The following is a 6,759-nucleotide window of genomic DNA, read 5'->3' as shown; positions in this document are numbered from 1 at the left end:
TCTTCCAGGGAACGATCAAAGCGTAGACTGTAGGAGACATTACTCCCATGGAGTAAAGTGCGCATGGTGAATGTTGTATTCAATCCCGATGCAATTTCTGTGTTTCATCAACACTCTGATAGTCCACAGATTACAGAATGCCTCCAGATGTGCAAATGAAACTACTTCTGGTCTTCCAGGGAACGATCAAAGCGTAGACTGTTTAAGACATTACCCCCATGGAGGAAACTGCGCATGGAGACTGTTGTATTCAATCCCGATGCAATTTCTGTGTTTCATCAGCACTCTGATAGTCCACCGATTACAGAATGCCTCCAGATGTGCATCGGAAACTGCTACTGGCCTTCCAGGGAACGATCAAAGCGTATGCTCTATGAAACATTACTCCCATGGAGGAAAGTGCGCATGGTGACTGTTGTATTCAATCCCGATGCAATTTCTGTGTTTCATCAACACACTGAAAGTCCACAGATTACAGAAAGCCTCCCGATGTGCATCGGAAACTACTACTGGTCTTCCAGGGATCGATCAAAGCGTAGACTGTTTGTGACATTACTCCCATGGAGGGAAGTGCGCATTGTAACTGTTGTATTCAATCCCGATGCAATTTCTGTGTTTCATCAACACACTGATAGTCCACAGATTACAGAATGCAACGAGATGTGCATCGGAAACTACTACTGGTCTTCCAGGGAACGATCAAAGCGTAGACTGCTTGGGACATTACTCCCATAGAGGTAAGTGCGCATGGTGACTGTTGTATTCAATCCCGATGCAATTTCTGTGTTTCATCAACACTCTGATAGTCCACAGATTACAGAATGCCACGAGATGTGCATCGGAAACTACTACTGGTCTTCCAGCAAACGATCAAATCGTAGACTGTTTCAGACATTACTCCCATGGAGGAAAGTGCGGATGGTGACTGTTGTATTCAGTCCCGTTGCTATTTCTGTGTTTCATCAACACTCTGATAGTCCACAGATTACTGAATGCCACCAGATGTGCATCGGAAACTACTACTGGTCTTCCAGGGAACGATCAAACCGTAGACTGTTTGAGACATACCTCCCGTGGAGGAAAGTGCGCATGGTGACTGTTGTATTCATTCCCGATGCAATTTCTGTGGTTCATCAATATTCTGATAGTCTACATATTACAGAATGCCACCAGATGTGCATCGGAAACTACTACTGGTGTTCCAGGGAACGATCAAAGCGTAGACTGTTTGAGACATTACTCCCTTGGAAGAATGTGCGCATGGTAACTGTTGTATTCTATCCCGAGGCAATGTCTGTGTTTCATCAACACTCTGATAGGTCACAGATTACAGAAAGCCTCCAGATGTGCATCGGAAACTACTACTGGTCTTCCAGGGAACGATCAAAGCGTAGACTGTTAGAGACATTACTCCCATGGAGGAAAGTGCTCATGGTGACTGTTGTATACAATCCCGATGCAATTTCTGTGTTTCATCAATACTCTGATAGTCCACCGATTACAGAATGCCTCCAGATGTTAATCGGAAACTACTACTGGTCTTCCAGGGAACGATCAAAGCGTAGACTGTTTGGGACATTACTCCCATGGAGGAAAGTGCGCATGGAGACTGTTGTATTCAATCCCGATGCAATTTCTCTGTTTCATCAACACTCTGATAGTCCAAAGATTACGGAAAGCCTCCAGATGTGCATCGGAAACTACTACTGGTCTTTCAGGGAACGACAAAGCGTAGACTGTTAGAGACATTACTGCCATGGAGTAAAGTGCGCATGGTGACTGTTGTATTTAATCCCGATGCAATTTCTGTGTTTCATCAACACTCTGATAGTCCACAGATTACAGAATGCCAAGAGATGTGCATCGGAAACTACTACTGGTCTTCCAGGGAACGATCAAAGCGTAGACTGTTTCAGACATTACTCCCATGGAGGAAAGTGCGGATGTTGACTGTTGTATTCAATCCCGATGCTATTTCTGTGTTGCTTCAACACTCTGATAGTCCGCAGATTACAGAATGCCACCAGATGTGCATCGGAAACTACTACTGGTCTTCCAGGGAACGATCAAACCGTAGACTGTTTGAGACATACCTCCCGTGGAGGAAAGTGCGCTTGGTGACTGTTGTATTCATTCCCTATGCAATTTCTGTGTTTCATGAACACTCTGATAGTCCACAGATTACAGATTGGCACCAGATATGCATCGGAAACTACTACTGGTCTTCCAGAGAACGATCACAGCATAGATTGTTTGAGAATTACTCCCATGGAGGAAAGTGCGCATGGTGAATGTTGTTTTCAATCCCGAGGCAATTTCTGCGTTTCATCAACACTGTGATAGTCCACAGATTACAGAAAGCCTCCAGATATGCATCGGAAACTACTACTGGTCTTCCAGGGAACGATCAAAGCGAAGACTTTTGGACACATTACTCCCATCTAGGAAAGTGCGCATGGTGACTGTTGTATTCAATCCCGATGCAATTTCAGTGTATCATCAACACCCTAAATCTCCACAGATTACAGAATGCCTCCAGATGTGCATCGGAAACTACTACTGGTCTTCCAGGGAACGATCAAGGCGTAGACTGTTAGAGACATAACTCCCATGGAGGAAAGTGCGCATGGTGACTGTTGTATTCAATTCCGATGCAATTTCTGTGTTTCATCAACACTCTGATAGTCCAAAGATTACGGAAAGCCTACAGATGTGCATCGGAAACTACTACTGGTCTTCCAGGGAACGATCAAAGCGTAGACTGTAGGAGACATTACTCCCATGAAGTAAAGTGCGCATGGTGAATGTTGTATTCAATCCCGATGCAATTTCTGTGTTTCATCAACACTCTGATAGTCCACAGATTACAGAATGCCTCCAGATGTGCAATTGAAACTACTTCTGGTCTTCCAGGGAACGATCAAAGCGTAGACTGTTTAAGACATTTCCCCCATGGAGGAAACTGCGCATGGAGACTGTTGTATTCAATCCCGATGCAATTTCTGTGTTTCATCAGCACTCTGATAGTCCACAGATTACAGAATGCCTCCAGATGTGCATCGGAAACTGCTACTGGCCTTCCAGGGAACGATCAAAGCGTAAACTCTATGAAACATTACTCCCATGGAGGAAAGTGCGCATGGTGACTGTTGTATTCAATCCCGATGCAATTTCTGTGTTTCATCAACACTCTGAAAGTCCACAGATTACAGAAAGCCTCCCGATGTGCATCGGAAACTACTACTGGTCTTCCAGGGAGCGATCAAAGCGTAGACTGTTTGGGACATTACTCCCATGGAGGGAAGTGCGCATTGTAACTGTTGTATTCAATCCCGATGCAATTTCTGTGTTTCATCAACACTCTGATAGTCCACAGATTACAGAATGCAACGAGATGTGCATCGGAAACTACTACTGGTCTTCCAGGGAACGATCAAAGCGTAGACTGTTTGGGACATTACTCCCATGGAGGTAAGTGCGCATGGTGACTGTTGTATTCAATCCCGATGCAATTTCTGTGTTTCATCAACACTCTGATAGTCCACAGATTACAGAATGAAACGAGATGTGCATCGGAAACTACTACTGGTCTTCCAGCAAACGATCAAATCGTAGACTTTTTCAGACATTACTCCCATGGAGGAAAGTGCGGATGGTGACTGTTGTATTCAGCCCCGTTGCTATATCTGTGTTTCATCAACACTCTGATAGTCCACAGATTACTGAATGCCACCAGATGTGCATCGGAAACTACTACTGGTCTTCCAGGGAACGATCAAACCGTAGACTGTTTGAGACATACCTCCCGTGGAGGAATGTGCGCATGGTGACTGTTGTATTCATTCCCGATGCAATTTCTGTGTTTCATGAACACTCTGATAGTCCACAGATTACAGAATGGAACCAGATATGCATCGGAAACTACTACTGGTCTTCCAGGGAACGATCAAAGCATAGACTGTTTGAGAATAACTCCCTTGGAGGAAAGTGCGCATGGTGACTCCTGTATTCAATCCCCATGCAATTTCTGTGTTTCATAAATACTCTGATAGTCTACATGTTACAGAATGCCACCAGATGTGCATCGGAAACTACTACTGGTGTTCCAGGGAACGATCAAAGCGTAGACTGTTTGAGACATTACTCCCTTGGAAGAATGTGCGCATGGTGACTGTTGTATTCATCCCGATGCAATTTCTGTGTTTCATCAACACTCTGATAGTCCACAGATTACAGAATGTCTCCTGATGTGCAATTGAGACTACTTCTGGTCTTCCAGGGAACGATCAAAGCGTAGACTGTTAGAGACATTACTCCCATGGAGGAAAGTGCGCATGGTGTCTGTTGTTTTCAATCCCGAGGCAATTTCTGTGTTTCATCAACACTCTGATAGTCCACAGATTACAGAAAGCCTCCAGATATGCATCGGAAACTACTACTGGTCTTCCAGGGAACGTTTAAAGCGAAGACTGTTGGACACATTACTCCCATGGAGGAAAGTGCGCATGGTGACTGTTGTATTCAATCCCGATGCAATTTCAGTGTTTCATCGACACTCTGATTGTCCACAGATTACAGAATGCCTCCAGATGTGCATCGGAAACTACTACTTGTCTTCCGGGGAACGATCAAAGCGTAGACTGTTAGAGACATTACTCCCATGGAGGAAAGTGCGCATGGTGTCTGTTGTATTCAATCCCGATGCAATTTCTGTGTTTCATCAACACTCTGATAGTCCAAAGATTACGGAAAGCCTCCACATGTGCATCGGAACCTACTACTGGTCTTCCAGGGAACGATCAAAGCGTAGACTGTTAGAGACATTACTCCCATGGAGTAAAGTGCGCATGGTGACTGTTGTATTCAATCCCGATGCAATTTCTGTGTTTCATCAACACTCTTATAGTCCACAGATTACAGAATGCCTCAAGATGTGCAATTGAAACTACTTCTGGTCTTCAAGGGAACGATCAAAGCGTAGACTGTTTAAGACATTACCCCCATAGAGGAAACTGCGCATGGAGACTGTTCTATTCAATCCCGATGCAATTTCTGTGTTTCATCAGCACTCTGATAGTCCACAGATTACAGAATATCTCCAGATGTGCATCGGAAACTGCTACTGGCCTTCCAGGGAACGATCAAAGTGTAAACTCTATGAAACATTACTCCCATGGAGGAAAGTGCGCATGGTGACTGTTGTATTCAATCCCGATGCAATTTCAGTGTTTCATCGACACTCTGATTGTCCACAGATTACAGAATGCCTCCCGATGTGCATCGGAAACTACTACTGGTCTTCCAGGGAACGATCAAAGCGTAGACTGTTTGGGACATTACTCCCATGGAGGAATGTGCGCATGGTGACTGTTGTATTCAATCCCGATGCAATTTCTGTGTTTCATCAACACTCTGATAGTCCACAGATTACAGAATGCCACGAGATGTGCATCGGAAACTACTACTGGTCTTCCAGCAAACGATCAAATCGTAGACTGTTTCAGACATTACTCCCATGGAGGAAATTTCGGATGGTGACTGTTGTATTCAGTCCCGTTGCTATTTCTGTGTTTCATCAACACTCTGATAGTCCACAGATTACTGAATGCCACCAGATGGGCATCGGAAACTACTACTGGTCTTCCAGGGAGCGATCAAACCGTAGACTGTTTGAGACATACCTCCCGTGGAGGAAAGTGCACATGGTGACTGTTGTATTCATTCCCGATGCAATTTCTGTGTTTCATCAACTCTCTGATAGTCCACAGATTACAGAATGCCTCCAGATGTGCAATTGAAACTACTTCTGGTCTTCCAGGGAACGATCAAAGCATAGACTGTTTGAGAATTACTCCCTTGGAGGAAAGTGCGCATGGTGACTCCTGTATTCAATCCCCATGCAATTTCTGTGTTTCTTTAATACTCTGATAGTCTACATATTACAGAATGCCACCAGATGCGCATCGGAAACTACTACTGGTGTTCCAGGGAACGATCAAAGCGTAGACTGTTTGAGACATTACTCCCGTGGAAGAATGTGCGCATGGTGACTGTTGTATTCATCCCGATGCAATTTCTGTGTTTCATCAACACTCTGATAGTCCACAGATTACAGAATGCCTCCAGATGTGCAATTGAAACTACTTCTGGTCTTCCAGGGAACGATCAAAGCGTAGACTGTTTGGGACATTACTCCCATGGAGGAAAGTGCGCATGGAGACTGTTGTATTCATTCCCGATGCAATTTCTGTGTTTCATCAACACTCTGATAGTCCACAGATTACAGAATGGCACCAGATATGCATCGGAAACAACTACTGGTCTTCCAGGGAACGATCAAAGCATAGACTGTTTGAGAATTACTCCCTTGTAGGAAAGTGCGCATGGTGACTCCTGTATTCAATCCCAATGCAATTTCTGTGTTTCATCAACACTCTGATAGTCCACAGAATACAGAATGCCTCCCGATGTGCATCGGAAACTACTACTTGTCTTCCAGGGAACGATCAAAGCGTAGACTGTTTGTGACATTACTCCCATGGAGGAAAGTGCGAATGGTGACTGTTGTATTCAATCCCGATGCAATTTCTGTGTTTCATCAACACTCTGATAGTCCACAGATCACAGAATGCCACGAGATGTGCATCGGAAACTACTACTGGTCTTCCAGCAAACGATCAAATCGTAGACTGTTTCAGACATTACTCCCATGCAGGAAAGTCCGGATGGTGACTGTTGTATTTAATCCCGATGCTATTT

This window comes from Schistocerca gregaria, unplaced genomic scaffold (genome assembly GCF_023897955.1).
Source record: "Schistocerca gregaria isolate iqSchGreg1 unplaced genomic scaffold, iqSchGreg1.2 ptg000240l, whole genome shotgun sequence".
Taxonomy (NCBI): Eukaryota; Metazoa; Arthropoda; class Insecta; order Orthoptera; family Acrididae; genus Schistocerca; species Schistocerca gregaria.
Note: the sequence above shows the minus strand (reverse complement) of the source record.